The sequence below is a fragment of the Anopheles maculipalpis genome, chromosome 2RL (assembly GCF_943734695.1).
Source record: "Anopheles maculipalpis chromosome 2RL, idAnoMacuDA_375_x, whole genome shotgun sequence".
Taxonomy (NCBI): Eukaryota; Metazoa; Arthropoda; class Insecta; order Diptera; family Culicidae; genus Anopheles; species Anopheles maculipalpis.
Window position 1 is genome coordinate 27,038,114 of NC_064871.1, and position 17,135 is coordinate 27,055,248.

Sequence of the window (17,135 nt, forward strand, 5' to 3'; positions counted from 1 at the left end):
ACCCACCACCACGTTTTATGTGACTTCTTTTTCTCCTTTTGCCACTACGCACCCAACACCTTCACTAACAACTTTAAACGCGGTATTTTGCACGCTTGTAAAAGGTATGGCACGCCTTAGCCAACGCACTTGTCTCCGGTAACACACCCAGCCTTTTGAAGATGTAATAATGATTTATTTCTTATCTTGCACTCGTTCACTCTTGGCAGCGGGTTATGCAAATGAAGACGTTGCACTTGATGCCAGCCAGATTCACCCGGATCGTCAGATTCGCCTTCGATCGGTTCCGGTGCGGCATTGGAGTGCCTGCTTCAACTGTCGAGATTCAAATTGGTGTGCACGCGTACATTAGCGCACCTGCACACGTGCATTTGGCCCTAGACCCGCGTTACGCTTGAAAAATGCAGCCGCGCACACTTGACACTCAACTACGAGCACTGAATTCTAGCACGAGTACAGCCACACAAAGGAAGATAGTTTTCACCGGAGCGGAAAAAAAACAGCGAAAAATTGCCACCCCTTTAAAAAGCACAACCGTTTTTCTTTCGTGACGCTGGGCTGAGAAAATCACTGTTTTCTTTCGTCGCCTTCAATAGCTATATTTATTCACGATCGTAGGTACAGCGGCTTCCTTCCTGTCGTGCAGCGAGACACCAGAGCACGGAACACGCAACACGCAGAAACGATGGTAATTCGACTAGCACTAAATTAGAACTAAGTAGACTGGCCGTTGAAAATTTTCGAAGCTCGCCTTACCTTGCCGGGCGAACCCGATGATGAGCCACCATCGCTCGCCACAGGAGTGTGTGTGTGAGAGAGGGAGAGAGAGCAAGCGAGTGAAAGATAAGCGAGCGAGAGAGCGGTTTCGACGCGAGAGCGAGATGATCTTTGCAGCAACATATCAACCCCACTGTTGAGATGTATGTGTGTGCGTGTGCGTTAGAGGGTGAATAAAAGGAAAAGAAAAGTCTCATCCCTTCTTTACCGTCGTCGTCGTATCCTCGTTCAACGTACCAGCAAGAAAGCTTCAGCGGGTGCGGGCTAGTAAGAGAGATAGCTTGTGTGCCGGTAAGCCAATGGAAACTGCTCGATAAGTGACGTGAGCGAAAGTATCGCTTTTGGACGAGGTTGTACGGAGCGGTTTCCGAAGGGAAAGCTTCAATTATTTCTCTTTCTCGCTCTCTCGCTCGCTCGTTTCTTTCTTTCGGTTCTGCAAGGATGGATCTGCGAGGACGAGAGCAAAGGCAGCAGAGTGAGAAGGCTAGTAGTTGCACTTTGAAAACTCACCCTCTTAGGGGATGGAGTGAGTTAGGGGTGAAGCGCAAAAGGGGGATGCATGCCTTTTTTTCATTTTTCAATTTTTCCTTTGAATCTCTGCCGTTCGCACATACTCACACACGGACTCACTTCATTTTCGTGTGGTAGTTGTGTATCGGGAAGCTTTCGAAGCTTTTTTTCCTCCGTTCACGATGCTGCTGGTTGCTAATCGCGATTATGCTCGAATACCGTGGAGGTTGCTGCAATGTGTTTTAGAGTGAAGAATTCCTTCATTGCGTTGGGTATGCAATGAAGAAGCCCACGGTCAATGTGTTTGTCTGCACAATGGACCTCTGGCCGGTGAAACGTAAGCGATTGAAATGTGTATCAGCAGTCTCTGGTGAATGAACATCGGCCGGATGGGGACCGATCGGAACGGTACAAAGCATTATGCTCGCAAGCATAATCATACCCACCAGCGCTGGAAGTCAATTGGCCATGGGTTCAGGTCTATGGCAAAGGTTCGGGTAAGGATTGAGCGAAACGGCATTATAGCAAATGTTTCGTGTTTTTGTGGCCGCATTCGAAGACTTTCTTTTTCCGTCGACCATCCTGTTGTGGATGTTCAGCCGCCACCAGGTGCTGGAAGTAATGTGATGTGTGCGCAATTGAATTAAATTGTGTGAATTCACGTACTTGCAACTTTGTTGCTCGAGGTAATGAATGAAATCATTTGATTTTTTGATACAAATTTGATTATAATTTACTGCATTTTAGAATGTGTATAATCGTGTATCAACTTTGCTTATTTTAGTAAAATTCAGTCTCATGTGTCTTAATTTTTAAGCATTCATTATTTACATTGTACAAAATGTTTAATATTTTTTTAAATTTGAAATGATTTTGTCATTTCATTGAAATTATATAAAATAAATTATGGGTTGTACATAAACTCATTGCACTTATTAAGATAAAGTAGGACTGATGGAGGCTCAACGCATTATTGTTCTGTTACTCAACATGTTTTTAATATAATTTTATTTATAATTAATTATGACGGTCCAGTGCCGTCTGGTCATGTTTTTAATATAAGATGTTCTTCATTTTAGTATATTAGATCGTTTAATAATTTCCAAAATTTTCACTTCACTCTGTTACTCTAAAACAAGGGCTAATAAGTACGTGTCTGATCAATAATTACTACGCAAAACATAGTTTAATAGAATTTGAACAACATATTTGAAAAACTCACCCATTAGAGGGTAACATAACAATTTGAACCCTCCGAAAATACAGCTTGATTATGCTCGATCGGTAGGAAGCTGATCGAGCTGAAAAGCACAATCGCAGCACGTTTGCCGAATCGGCAAAAAACAAACCCCGATTGTTGGAGAAGGGACCCACATTAAGACCACGAAGACAAGATGTAGGAAAGAGCAGACACTAGCTACGGTCCCGTGTCTAGCAAGCGCGAAGGAAACGGCTCCAAAGGTAAAAAACGCAACGCGCGACGCACGCACGCACCAAGAACGCACCGAGACAATGAAGAAGACCCGACAGACACCTCAAATCCCGCCCTTTCCGAAAGCGATCATTTATTCCCTCACCGAAAAAAAAAGCTCCGCATCGACACAGCTTGTCATCTCGCTCACGATCGCACGAATTTCGGTTTCGCAGGTTTAGCGGCTTTTCGTTTCGTTTCATGTTATTTTCGGTCGAAATACAGCCGGCATCATAAGTTGAGTTTTTTTTTTGGGTATACACTGTTGATGCCGTTGCGAAAAATTGGCGCTAGAAGATAGGAAAAACGAAGCAAAAGAATAGGGATGATGAACCGGTGGTGGTGGTGGTGGTGGTGATAATGATGAAAAGAAAATGAGGGTCGGATGAAGGAGCACGGAGCAGCACCACGGCCATGATGTTCACGGCGATCAGCCAGGGCCCGGAAACGTGCGAATGCTTGCCCGTTGGAAGTGAAGCATATCAATGGCTTCCACGTTTTCTGGTGGTGTTGGTGGCAGATATATTCAGCTAGAAAGTGCGAAAGGAGAACCGTTTTAGAAGGGTTCCTTTTGGAAAGGTGAAGGTGATCAGGACGTTGATCGAGAAAGGATCGAGTAGAAAGTAGAGGTTTTTATCGATTAACAGGACGGAATGAAAAACTCGATGACCATTCATGAAGAAGTGTGTTAGAAGTGAAATTGTTTTTGTGTGGTATACATCAAAACTATGACAAATCATTGTGTTACAGATGTTTGGGCACAATAAGGTACAAAACGAAAAATGGTGACTAATATCTGAAAGCGAATTATGTCTAAAAACTTTAAAGTTAAAATGGAATTTTTTAAGACATATTTCACTCATCATTTAGATTCAAATAAATATGTGCAACACTGCAGAATCTAATAAAAAATAAGAAAAATATCATGGCGTCGTATTTTATGTCTCGCGTCACAACCATAGCACTTCACTTACTAATAAACAATCGCTTACTTCATTAGACCGTCCGTTTAGATACGGCGCAAAAAGAGTGAAGTAAACAATTAATAGAAAAAAAAATAGACCGTCTTTCACTCGTACCTTCAAAGCACGCGTAAAGCGCGAACGATCGCGTGGTGCAATATAAATTATACTAAATAAACAAACACTATCGACACTCAACTATCGATGGTGCTCGTGCTCAAATGATCTAATGTCACCGAGAACATAATTAAGGGGTATGAGTTTGCTTACTCCTTTGACTGACTGATATTAAATTTAAATTTCTCGTATTAATTCAGCCAGATGGGGAGGTGACTAAGGTGCCACTCTTCACTCGGCAGGACCGGGGTTTAAATCCCATTTAAATCGTTTCCCCGTAAGAGGGAATGACTATCTAACTACGTGGTATCAGCAAGGTTGTAGGTTGTTAAGAAGAAAAAGACTTACATTACGATAAGATATTTGCGTATCGTTTATGTAATAAGTTTTGATTTTCTTTTGGGAAAAAATTATATAAGTTATAGAAAAATTTCAAGCATATCGATTGAATACTAGTTTGTATAAAACATTATACGTTCAATACAAAAAAGTCCACAAAAATAGTCTAACAATTTTATTGCAATGATTGAACAAAAAATTCTAAACTCCACTTTTTGAAAATTCTTATGACTAACACTTCGACCCCCGAGAAACACGAATCCAGCTTTAAAGCGTTAGTCCAGCAAATAACGAGTATTTGTTAAATATAATTCTACCGTTGTTTTCCTGGAATAGTTTCATACTAAATATTTATTGATTGGGCACATGGCACTCGAGTAGAAATATTTTAATGCACAAGCTAAAACTGTCTCCTAGATGTTATGAAGCTCAGAAGATTCCATACAATACCTTAGTAAATATTATTTCATCAAATCAATAGCCATAAAGATAAACTCGTTGCTTGGCCGATAGATTCCAGTTAAATGCAGAATGGCTTTAGATCAGAATAAGTCGAGAAAACACCTAGGGCTCGGTGTAATAAACAGTTTAGCTTTACATCATCAAGTACCAATTTCTAGGAAGTAGTGCTGTGAAAGCAGGAATTAACACTCTCCTAAGTGGTGTCATTAGTGTATAAATACCATCAGCCACCAATCACGCGTTTCCTATTGTCCGATGATCGTCCGTTTGCTGAAAAACCGGTATCGAGGAGAATGTACTAGATGTCCAAATAAACCATACACTTTGAAGCGTCCAGAGGATTCTCGCGGCCCTCCTATAGACGTTTGATAAGCTACAATAATTGCTCACAGTGTCACACGTCCGGGGTGCGTCAGATTATACAATCTTTGCACTTTTTTTGCACCTTACGGGACGTGCCGGAATTATGTCAGTGCAGCAGAATTTCATCCCTATCCCTAGTCATTGACACAACCGCACAGACACGTGCATCCATCGATCGAAGGGAGGCAATGCACCGTATTGCACCATCATTGCATTCATTCATTGCGCATTCATGTTTCCGGGAACGGAGTAGTAGATAAGGCGCCATTCAGTAGAGTTCAATGGATTCAAGAGTATGGGGCTCAGGATGGTTTCACGTTCGCACCGTTGAAGCCGGTGAACAAATCAGTCACTTCAGTCATCAAGTTTCTCTCTCGTTCGCTTTTATTTTGCTCTCCGACTTTGTCGTAGCGTCTTGGGGTTCCGTCATCGGGTTTGATGGCGTCAATAGGCCATAGCGATAACGCAAGCCCCGGGCAGGTGTTGCTTGTTCCGGTGTGTTTATTACCAACCACCCTGCCTGTAACCCTGCTATCGAAAATCAACCACCCAACGGCTTACTAATGTGCCACTTTTCACGCTTCAAACAATGATCAGCTACAACTAAACAAGACTCGTGCATTTGTGAACAGGTTTTGTGCGATTAGCTGATGCAAACCCGTAACTGCAAGAGTACGACATGCACAGCAGTACAAATAATGAGGTCGTTTGGTGCAAGTTGCATTTCGCCAAACAGCCTTCCCGTGCCTCTACATTTTCACCACCCTAACTCCGGGTAAGATGCCGTAAGATGACGAGAAAAACCGTGCAAAGCTCGGTAACGTGGTATCACATTTCGCCTGCCCATTCACAGAGCGACTAATTTGCTCGCCGTTAAATGATCCTAATAAATTATTGTCCTTTCCTTTCGTCGGGCGGTGTTCGTCGAACCATTTCCAGTGCGTCTCAAGAAAGCAAAACCAGAACAGCAACAAAGGCAAAAAAACAGTGCAGAGTCGCACATTTAAAACGCCATGCCGGACGAAACTAATGGCCTCTCTCTCCCTGCATGTATGCATGTGTTGGTGGTGTGTATCACTCGATACGAATTATATTCAAATTAGCGAAATCATAAAAATTAATCAAATCAAGATAAAGCTGCCCGCACGCAGAACGCCAGAACAGCCATGCAACAATCGGCGCGCACGGTTAATCTGCCGACCATTATCATCGTGACCGAGCGAATGAAGCGCAACGGGTGTGCATTCCGCCGATGCTGCCGGTATAGGGGCATGAGAAGATAAAATCCAATACGATTTTGCTTCTCCTTCTCGTTATGACACTTTTGCACGCTACGCTACGAGGGAAGGTTTGGTGCTGGCTGGCTGGTTGGCAAGCTCTAGCCCGTTGACTAGTGAACATTACACGTGGTTGGCCGATGCTCAAAAACAGCAGCAGAATGATCAACAAATTTGCACATGATTATAGAAAGATTCGAGCCTCGTTTTGCGGTATCCTCTCGACTTCACATGCAAATGTCTGCAAAAGGGGGGGAAAAAAAGACGCACTTCAAAACAAAACAAATCACTCCGAACGTTCGACTCGAACTGTGAAATTGGGCAACTCATTGAATTCGCCACTCTACGGCGCGGGAAATTCTGACGATCGTCAACGATTATCGACTGCAGTCGACGGATGATGACGGTCGCGTTCGCATGAGAACCTGCCGTATGGGAGCCATAAAAACTCACCTTCACTCCCCACTCGGGGTGGATAATATTTTACAGTCTTTTGTTGTTTTACCTTGCCTTTTGGTTTTGATGTTCGGTTAGCAGTTGGTTTGCAAGATTTGCGAAGGTAGATAATTTAACACTTCCAACGAGCGTCATGGCGTTAATCGAGTTGGGGTTGCACTTTTCACACTGTAAACTGCACCACCAGATTTACGTTGGTTGGTGGAGTGATTTTAAGTCTCAGAGAAGGTTTAGGAGTTATGGATTTGAGAAGCAATTGAAGCTCAATTCACTTTAGTTGCAGATTTTAATCAACATACTTCTAGGATATGATTTAAATAATTTCACCCTGAACCCTTCCACCCATTCGAACTACCTACCAATGACCTCCTATAAATCTTGTACAACCTCTGCTATAATGCGTTTCTTCGGGACAATGGTGAGGGCGAATCGTTGAAGCTTGCTCCCAAGATGTCCTTACGACCCTCTTCTGGGAACCCATTATCCTTCAGCTGCATTACCACTAACAATGATGCAGAACAGCCCACAAGCAGCAGCAGCAACAGCAGCAGCAGCAACACATTACAGAAACAGTCCAACGTTTGCCAACACAGCCGGCTACCGTTGTGAGGCGGATGGCATAATGGCTTTACAGCCCGGTTGCACCTCTCAAGGATGGGCACGGGATCCTGCATGTGGTCGAGCAATTCCGAAACCCGGGCTTGTCGGCTACGGAACAAGGGAACCGACACGGGAGCGGACCATTCCGTTTATGGCCCCGTCGACGATAGCCCCGAGGTGCCCAGGCAAGGTCATTGTCATCGTTAAACGATGACCAACGATTGTTTCCTTTCTGCGTTCTCGTTCGCGTCACTAATCCAACCTCCTAACGCACACAGCCCTAGCGCTTTGCATCCCGGGCTGGATGGAAGGACAGATGAGATGGTAGGCGCAATCCTGCCATTGGACATCGAATGGACAGTGTTGCTGTGACTGACCATGCTCGGGAACTAATTCTACCGAAAGCTGCTTAAAATCACCCCGGCTGCCGAGCTGGCAGCTCACATCAGGGCCGAACAATGTTTTAGCTGTTGTTCTCAACCTGTCGTCTTGTTTTCGTTATCGTTAGGGGTTTGTTCGGTCTTCGTGTCCGTGGTTTCTCAGGAACATTTCGAAAGGTCACCGGTTGTCGGATTGTTCGTTGCGGCTGCTGGTAACTTCTCACATTACGTTGTGGTGAGTGGTGATGTAAAGCTTGACTTGGGCCGGCTGGGTTGGAAGCGTTACACGGTGACAAGTGCATCCGGCTGAACAGATGTTGTTGCTGCGATGTGACACCGTGATATGAGCGGAGCATGAGCTTGTAGTAGCTAGTTACAAGACATTTATCACAGTGAGTAGCACAGTACATTAAAAACATTAAAATCTTCAAATATCAAGAATTTAAATAATGAAAGTTCATATCTTTTCACAGTACAAACCATTCGCTGATTTAAGGGCTAATCTTTCATTTGTCAAAGCTATTGTGCTCTTGTTTGGACAATCAGGTGGCTAATGTTAGTGATCTCAAGGACACCTTCTCAGATTGAAAATCAGAAATGACGTTTTACGACTTCTGATATGTCACCATTTTTAAGTAATCAAAATGTCTGGTAAAAATAACATTTTCTTTACTTTACCTTCACACTAGCAAGTAACTATCACAAATTGGCTATATACATTCTGTGTGTGTGTACTAAACCGTCCACACTAACCCCATATTTCAAGGAATGCAACAGCATTCCAAAGCAATAATACTGGCCATTTGCACTGTTGGCATGTCTGGCGAAAGTGTTCAACGTCCTCAAGCATTTCTCCGTTCCCTTTTCAAACATCAAATGCTCAATACAAACGAACAGAAATCCATGGACAAGATGACATGATAAAACATAAAATGTTCAACCACATTGCCGCATTAATCTTCGTCGCCCGTCCATCCGATGGGCTATTAATTTATTGTCGGCGATTTGCATATTGGCATGTTTGCCCATGCACGCTACCGCAATGTGTTCGGTTGCCGTGGTTGAACGGGTGGCATAACAGTGGAGTGGAACAGTGTCCCCAACACGGGGCAGCATTACATATTCAACCGGAACGAAATGCCCGGAACGCTTTCGTCTTGACAATTCCTGCACTGCCTTCCTGAACGTGCGCGATCGTGCGCAGCGTTGTTTGAGGATTCTTTTAGACTTTTTTCGCTTCCCTCTCGCCATCACAATTCCCTGTGTGTGTGTGTGTGTGTGTGTGTGTTATTTAAAATTTCCATAAATAAACAAGCGCCACTTAGCGAGTGTCAGAAGAAGTTTGCGTTTTGATAGTACACCATTACATGCTGGTAATTGTTGTTTTTAATGTTCCACTCGCATTCGTACCGAGCTGTGCGTCGAGGGTTTAAACAATCGGACGAACCCGTAGATCGAACGAACCAGTGAGGTTCGGGAAGATGCGTGCGATCGTCTGCGGTTCTGGGGTTTTGTTTATTAATGAATGTCTACGAGTAGCTTCAGTGGTGTGGAGTGTTTTTTCATGGGTCGTGTTTCGGTCGGTTAAGCACATCGAACCTCCACAGTAACATTGTTTCCAGCACGATATGGTCCCGAAATGAATGGGAACCGCTTCGGAGGACCTCCTGGTAGGGCCTACCTGTACAACATCTGCCGCATCCGAACGGCGTGCAACAAGTGGTCCTCGTGGTGTGTCGCAACGGCGCATCCAGCGGCTCGGCCAACTTCATCTATTCGGTGGCGCCTCTATTTGTTTGGCATCCAAGCGTACCCGTGGACAAGTTGTTTTACGGGTTTTACGGTGAACTCCTCCAAAACGGTTAGAATCGGAATCCCACACAGGACGCGTCCTTGCCCAGTTTACGCGTATGATTCCAATGGCATAGAGTAAGAAAGAACGAGACAGGGAACAGAGATGAAATATGTAAGCAGCTATCTAATTTATTACACTATTAAATTAATTGGAATTATATCAACTGTTTCTGATCGCAAGTGCCTACCAATTTTTATTTCCCTTCCCGGCTGTTGACGGTACGCCGTCCGCACTGCTTCACACGTCGGCATTTGTCGTGGGTATTTTATCTTCGCTGGCTCAAACGGAACCGAAGCTCCCTAAAGGCTTTAAAATCGTTGGACAATCTTTCAAACTGCCCCCTGGTTCGAACGCGCCTTGATACCGTACGCTCCGCCTGGACGGATGGCTGCAAAGATTCCCGGCGAAGGTGTTCAGAAAGTAAGAGAGGGAGAGAGAAAGAGCGATCCTCCAAAACCAGTCAAACGTATAAACACACAAACACGATTTGTTAATCAATCTTATCTTAATGTGTTCGCTATATAGCCTTTTTTCCACTTCTCTCGGAGGCTCTCGGTGTTTTTTTGTTTTCTGGAACTGCATCGGGTGTGCTTTTCATGCAGCAGCGATCCGAACGCTGCTAAAGGTCGCCCAGACTATTAAGACTACCTTGCTATCGCTCAGAAGACGCTGAGAAAGGTGTGTTTTTTTATACAAGTTCTTCCGAATTACTTCTTGTCTTTCGACAGTTTTTGCGCATTCCATTCCAATGGGGAGACTGATGCTTGAAACGGCTCCTGTAGGATTATTGGCGATCTCCAGCTTTGCGCGAGGTACGTGTGATGTAACACCAAAGCAAAGGAAGGTGTACGATACAATTATCTCGCCATTGCCAATATCACCTCGAAAAGAGTTTTTTTTAGATGTTGCAGCTTCTATAAATGATTTTCCCTGCATAGACGTCCGGTGGCATGCTGGTGGAGGGTTTGAGAGTATTCCAAGAATTCGGGATCCTTCTTGAGTAGAGAGATAAATTTTTACCCGCACTTATGCTTTCACCCATCACTCATCGCACACACATCCAAGGGTCGATCGACGCTGTCGATCCGAACGATGGTGATTTATTATTAATTCCCGTGGCCATATTTGAATTGATCTTCTCGTATCTTTGCACTGCAGGTGTCTTAGATGTTGCACGATCGCTACGATTCGACCATGGTCTGTTTACTCTAAACTTCTTTCAAACACTTGTACCATCTTGAAGCATACCAGTTCCAACCCCGTCCCTCAAACAGATCAGGTTCATCGGCTCAATTCGGCTCAGGGACAGGTAATCCGCCAGAAGCCGCACTGGAGGGTTTTAATTTTCGGTAGTCAGCCAACTGTCAGATTCGAACAAAAGCGCAACACAGGACGTGAAGAACACAGCGTGTGCAAGCGTAGTGGCCTTGCTTGGCGCGTTGCTTCACCTTTGCCGAAGCGTAATGCCTACGCAAATGTGATTCTTTACGTTTCCGCAGCGGTCAGTGGTCGTTCGTGTGCTGCAAACGTGGGCTGTTGCCGTAAAGCTTCCACTGCGCGTTTGCCAAAAGAGTTGTGCCAAACGATGTCCGGCCTAATATTCACAAGTGGGTTTTTCGACCGTACGCTGGCCGGTTTAGCAGCGGGGGTTTGGATTTATTTTTTACTGGCGCTGGTTGCTTTACACAAATTAGTCATCATCACATTACGACAAATATTTATTGCCCTACCCCTTTGGGCGCACGGAATCGTTTGGCTGACGGGATAGTAGAGGTTCGTCGCTTGCTCGAATGTTTAGGAGCGGTCGGGAAATGACGTGATAATTCCCTCTGCAGCCTGTCGCCTGTCGATAGCCTCAGCAAAGGTGGTGGATGGAAGGAAATCACGAGTGGATCAGCTTCGACGCCTTGCCGGAATTTTATGATCGACTGCACGTTTAAGAGTGCGCAACCGTGGACATCGATGCGCATGTCTGGCATTTCCAGTGGAACATTTCAGCCTTACGGATGGTGGTGCCACCGTTTACAGAAACACAAACGCACGGCTGGTCGCAGAGTGTGCCTTTAACGGTTAAGAGTGTGGTGAGCAATCTATGCAGTTTACTTACACTTGGGCCACAATGCGTCAGGCGTAGGAATTACAATACGAAAGAAGGAATTTCATGAATCATTTAACGTTTTATTCTGTCTTATTTTGCTTTCATCATTTTTAATATATAAATTTTATCGTTTATTGACATAGATGTTATTTTATAGATCAATTGATTTCCTTATTGTCAGTTTTATTGAACATTTAAAAAACAAAATCCAAATGTAGCACTTTTGAATATTATAATCTGCCATTGCTTATTAAAACTCAGCTTAAATCTAATTCCAATTACTTTTGTTTATCCAGTATGGCATAAAAATAGAAAAATAAATTATTTAATTTCCTCCACCACACGCATCAGACCGTGTCCCGGATACGTTTTGCTACGACGCTTTGTTTACCTACCCTTGGTACGTTGGCTCCTTGGCCACGGTACAAAAACCACCTTGCTGTGGCTTGCCACACCACTAAAGCAAACCAACAACGGTGGCGTGAAGACAAATGCGCCATAACGCATGTTCCAAACTCGATTGTGAGCCTCCACCGGCGAACAACCGTAAACGGTAAAAAGGGAGACCGCGTCGGCAAACGCTTACCGGTCGGAAGGCCGCACGGTCAATATTTGCCCGGTAATCGATGCGCATGGTCGCCAGCAGTGGTCGCGTCGGGCGTAATGATCTTTGAGCGTAAGAGCGGGCGGAACTCAGACGGACAGGTATGAGGTAAGAAAATATGTACAAACGCTATGTTGTTTCTCTTCCTTTGTAAAATCGAAATTAGAGTCAATTTTAGAAGAATTATTAGTTTTTATAACAATTTTTTGAAGCAATCCTTCTATAAGGAAGGTACGTGCAATTTTAAGCATAAACTAAATTTAACTAAACTAAATGTTTACTTCAATAATTTTTACTAGCTTTTTATCTGTTACCAAACGATGAGCAATTGAGTAGCTTCCAAATATGGTAAGTTAGTTCAAGAACCGCCAGGACCATTTAGCACCTCCGATGACCCGAAAGCTTGTTGTCTTGTTGATTCCATAAAAAAGCGCTCCTTAAGGACCACCAATCATTCAACCGGTTCTGGATCAACAAAGAAGCAACACACAAACCCTTCAACAAACTACTCCTCGTTTGCTAGTTAGGACAAGGATGTTCTTGAACAATACTAGCTACTACATTTGTTTGTACTCCTACCCAGGGCCGCCGCCGAAGCTTTGATCGTGTGCGTCCTAATGAGTTGTTTGCGGTATCCTCCGAGTGTGAACCAACGGTGGCATTTGCAGTGTATGCCATCAAAAACTGGCCTATGTAGGGGGTTCAGCTCCTTTAAAATGTGCCGCAGTTTGTAGAATCGAACCGCATCTTCGAGGATCGTAACGTTCGCTTGATGTTCCTCGGATCAGGTCGGAGGGTCGCGCAGGATCATGTTAACTTCTCCGGTGGTAATCCTATTTTGGTTCCACGCATTCAAACCGGGGTTTCTCCTTTGTATGCGAACGGATCCGAGCGGGAACTGAGGGAACAACAACAAATTGATACGAATCTTGGTTGTTCGGTTCCTGCTGGTGGAAACATTGGTACACCACCACTCGGTACGTTTCCTTTCATGTTACCAGTATTTTATGTGACCATTGCTCCTCACCGACCGAGGCTCGTTTTAAGGGCATTTATTTCTTCACCTTACTTTCCATTTCTTGACGCTGCATGCTGAGCGCACCATAAAAAGGGCTCGAATGAATGAAAGGAATGCTCCCAGCTGCCAGCCTCTAATCTTGTGGCTTACAGAGAGTATCGAATTGTCATTGACTTGGAAATTGGTTTAAATTGTACTAAAAGAAAAGTGTTTGAAAATAGCACATCGTATAACAAGCTTTGATGTTCACTCTTCTTCCTAACGTTAGCTGCTAGACATTCATTCATAAGACCGCAAGCCACCAGAAGGTACCAGAGCATCCTACCCCAATAAGTAATCCAATCAAACGAGCAACAATTCTGCCTGTCTTTGTTCTGGTCGGTGCAAAGTCAACAAACGAAAGCCATCATCCTTGGCTCGGAATGGCAACCTACGGGCTGATGTTGCATGCCGCAAAACATCAATCAGCATCCGGAACCGAAAGGTCTGCGATGGGATGCTAGATCTAGGGTCATGGTTACACCCAGGTATGCAGCTCACTCATCTCATCGAGACAGCATGCAAACAAACATGCAGCCACTAAACGGCCAACAAAAACCAGAAATGCGACAGTCAGGCAGCCCTTGCACACCCACGAGGCACAGAGGTTAACTAGAAGGAAAAGGGACAATAAAATCACACACGCAGGCAATAACAACAGTAATAAAAATCAATCGAAGCAAATCTGCCCAAACTTGCCAAGTGCAAAGTAGCGGCGAAACGTTTAGTGCCAGCTGATGAATGAAGCTCGATCGCGACGATCGTCCGGTGTGCGATCGTTCGGGGTGGAGGAGAAGAAAAGCGCTAAGAGAGCGCCCGCCAACTCACCAAGCCGAGGATGGCTGCCTGGCGTTGAGCAGTTTGGCCCCGGAGCGCAGGCAAGTGATACTCGACCCAAGTAGGGGCATTAAAAAGTAAACCAAGATAAACAAACACGACTCCTCGACGGCTCCTAGGGCCTTCTATAGGCGTTCGAGCGGCGTTATAAAACTATGTGTGAGGTATTTTTGTGCCTTTTTATCTTCTGTCCTACCATACCCGAGGATGTGAGTGTGTGTGTGTGTGTTTGTGTGGGATTTTGCTTTTGTTTCTTAAATCTTTTCTGTTTCCCAGCACCTTCCGCAAGTGGCCATATCGTGGACCGGCGAAGCTCGTTCGGTTTTATGGGGTTAAAAAATTGGAAATAAAGCAGCGCATTAAACCTAAAAAACGTTTCCCGATCACTGGACACCGGTAAGGGTGGTAATGGCGATCGGATAGGCTACCAAACGCGCTCATCCCACAGGTGAAATCGGGTACGATCGGTAAGAGAGTCTGGGTGTGCATGTGTCTATGTTTACGGGGCGGCAAAACTGTCACTCGGTCTCGGCGTTGGAATGAGGGTGCGTTTCTTTGTTGTCCACTCGACACCCGATGACAACATCTTATCTTCCATGCGCGATTGCGCCCTGAAGCTTCTATTGACACTCGGTGTCACCCGCCGAAGGGTTGTGGAGCGGTGCGTTGAGCTTTTTCGTTATTTTATCATTATCGTTTCCACTGTGTGTATGTGTTTTTTTTTTCCTTTCTAACGATGTAGGAAAAAAGAAGAATAAACCAGGAGGAGCCATGATTCCGGATCACCATTTAATTGCTCCCATTACTCCAATGTTGACGAGTGGGCAATTGTCGCATTAAGCCACTCGAAAATGACGGATGGGAGTTATTCGACCCGTCCACTTGAGGACAGATCAATTCATCGATCGTCATCATTGCATGTGAATAGATGGGACAGATTGTAAGCAATACTTACAACAAATGGGAAACTAACTAGGATTAAATGTGATGAGTCATGTTAGATTGTTAAAACCGTGTCGTAAACAAAATGTTTCTAAGACTAATCAATCTTGATCTGAGCGCAATTAATACGCAGATTAGTACGTAAGTGAGTTCAAGTACGGATTGTTCAAGTGGTTTATATTGTATGGTGTTCCCCTTGCACCGATTTTTGCTAGTGCGAATATAATCTACTGTATGGAATCTTTGAACTTTCAGTTTTTTCTGTAATAATCTGTTTGTTAGTGGAATTCTCATATCAACTTTGGTAAAACGGCCTGGCCGTAATGTTAATGATATCAAATGTAATTTGGTACTTTCTTCACTCAATGTTTTTACTAAAACTCGAGTGGTTGTGGTTATGGTCAACCATGATAAAAAAGAGAAATTCATCCTAATCGATCACTTCACATCCAGGTATTTAAGAGCATGGAAAACCTTTGCCGAACGCCGAACACCCAGAACCATACAAATGGTCATTAATTTTGTCTTGTTTCCATGATGCTTTTAACCCATAAATTATATCGAAGGACAAAATCTGGCCCTCATGTTTGACAACAACACAACTCACAGCAAACAGGAGGTAATTGTATCGCTTTTCCGGTATGACAACTGAACTAATCTGCGGCGTGAGATGGCTTTGTGATGGATTCCGGGAAGTGGAAACGATCAATTGGCTCACCGTATTTGTGTATTTGTCTGTTGTGTTGCTACTTTACTGCCAGGGCTTACCACTGCCTATGTGCTTGACTTCTTCGGTAGGACATATGCGTGCGTGAAAGTTCGGAAAATCGGTACCTTCAATCAATGACTTCCTAATTCCTGGTAAATGCTGGCTACCCAAAGCCCTACGTACGATCCGCAGTGTCCCTCCCGGGAGTATGAAAGTTCATTCATTCACACCGGGATCGAAGACTTCCCGTAGACTTTGGTAGGTTCGGTTGCTACTGAGTCGTGTTTTTGCGGCCACCAAATGCGCGACCACAGAGACAAGAGCAAGAAAAGGTTCAGAAAGGGACGCAAACATACGGTGTGCAGCGAATCGTCCTTCTTGCAGTTCTAATTTTGATCGTATTGTTATCTCGTCACCCTATCGAATTGACGTTTCTCCTTCGGCAATTTGCTGGTTCGTCACAAGGACGGCTAATCTCTGCCCAGGTGCTGTACGATATATCCCTGCCGAAAAGCCCACCGGACGGCACCTGGAACTGAACCGAGCAAGCTGCAAGTCTGGCACCGATGGTCACCGACAGTTCCATAGGTCATACTCAGCGTTTTCTCTCGGGTGAGTACGGGCGGGCGGTAAAATCGGGACAGCAATGTGGCCATAAATATTTGTAAACACCGGTGCCGCCTTGTCATCGTTCTTGTCGCCCTCGTCATATTGCGCAGCGGTTTGTTCTTTTCGCCTTATCGACGCCTGTATCGCGTCCGGCCAATGGACCAGCGCCCCGGAATTTGTTATGCTAACGCATTCACACATTCTCCTGCCGGTTGGAGCATTGATTTGTGCTGGATAGATGGAAGGTATATCGATGAGATGCTTTCTTCCCGGCAGCAGCTTTCTTCATCTTCAATCTTGTGCCGATTGTAGAGTATGCATGTCTGGGCGACTAGAACGTTCAAAGCGCAACGCTCTTTTGTTATTAAATATTTGGATAATTTAAATAAAATAATCATAAAAGCCGTGAGCTTTATTGGCAATCGTTTAGCGGGTGAATAGATAGACCGTCCAACTGAGGCATGGTGCGCTTGTGATGCTTGCTGGACGTTGTCGGGCTTCACGATCCAGGGGGTTCAAACAAACCGTACGGTACACCGTTTCTGTGCGTTGTCTGGGTTTCTTTTTCTCACTATCATAAAATGGAACGGGGTGTGTAGACACTCGGTAGAACTATGGGAAACACAAATGATCCGAACGATCTTTTAAAATGTAGAATATATTGGGATATTAGACAATAGGTAAGGCTAATATCCTTGTTATTGGTTACA

The 17,135-nt window shown here is 44.5% G+C and overlaps 1 protein-coding gene across 2 annotated transcripts in view; it reads left to right on the top strand.

The window, feature by feature from the left end:
• The window catches only part of LOC126557127 (uncharacterized), a 402,968-nt gene that overhangs the window by 150,478 nt on the left and 235,355 nt on the right, over window positions 1–17,135 (top strand). The window lies entirely within an intron of this gene.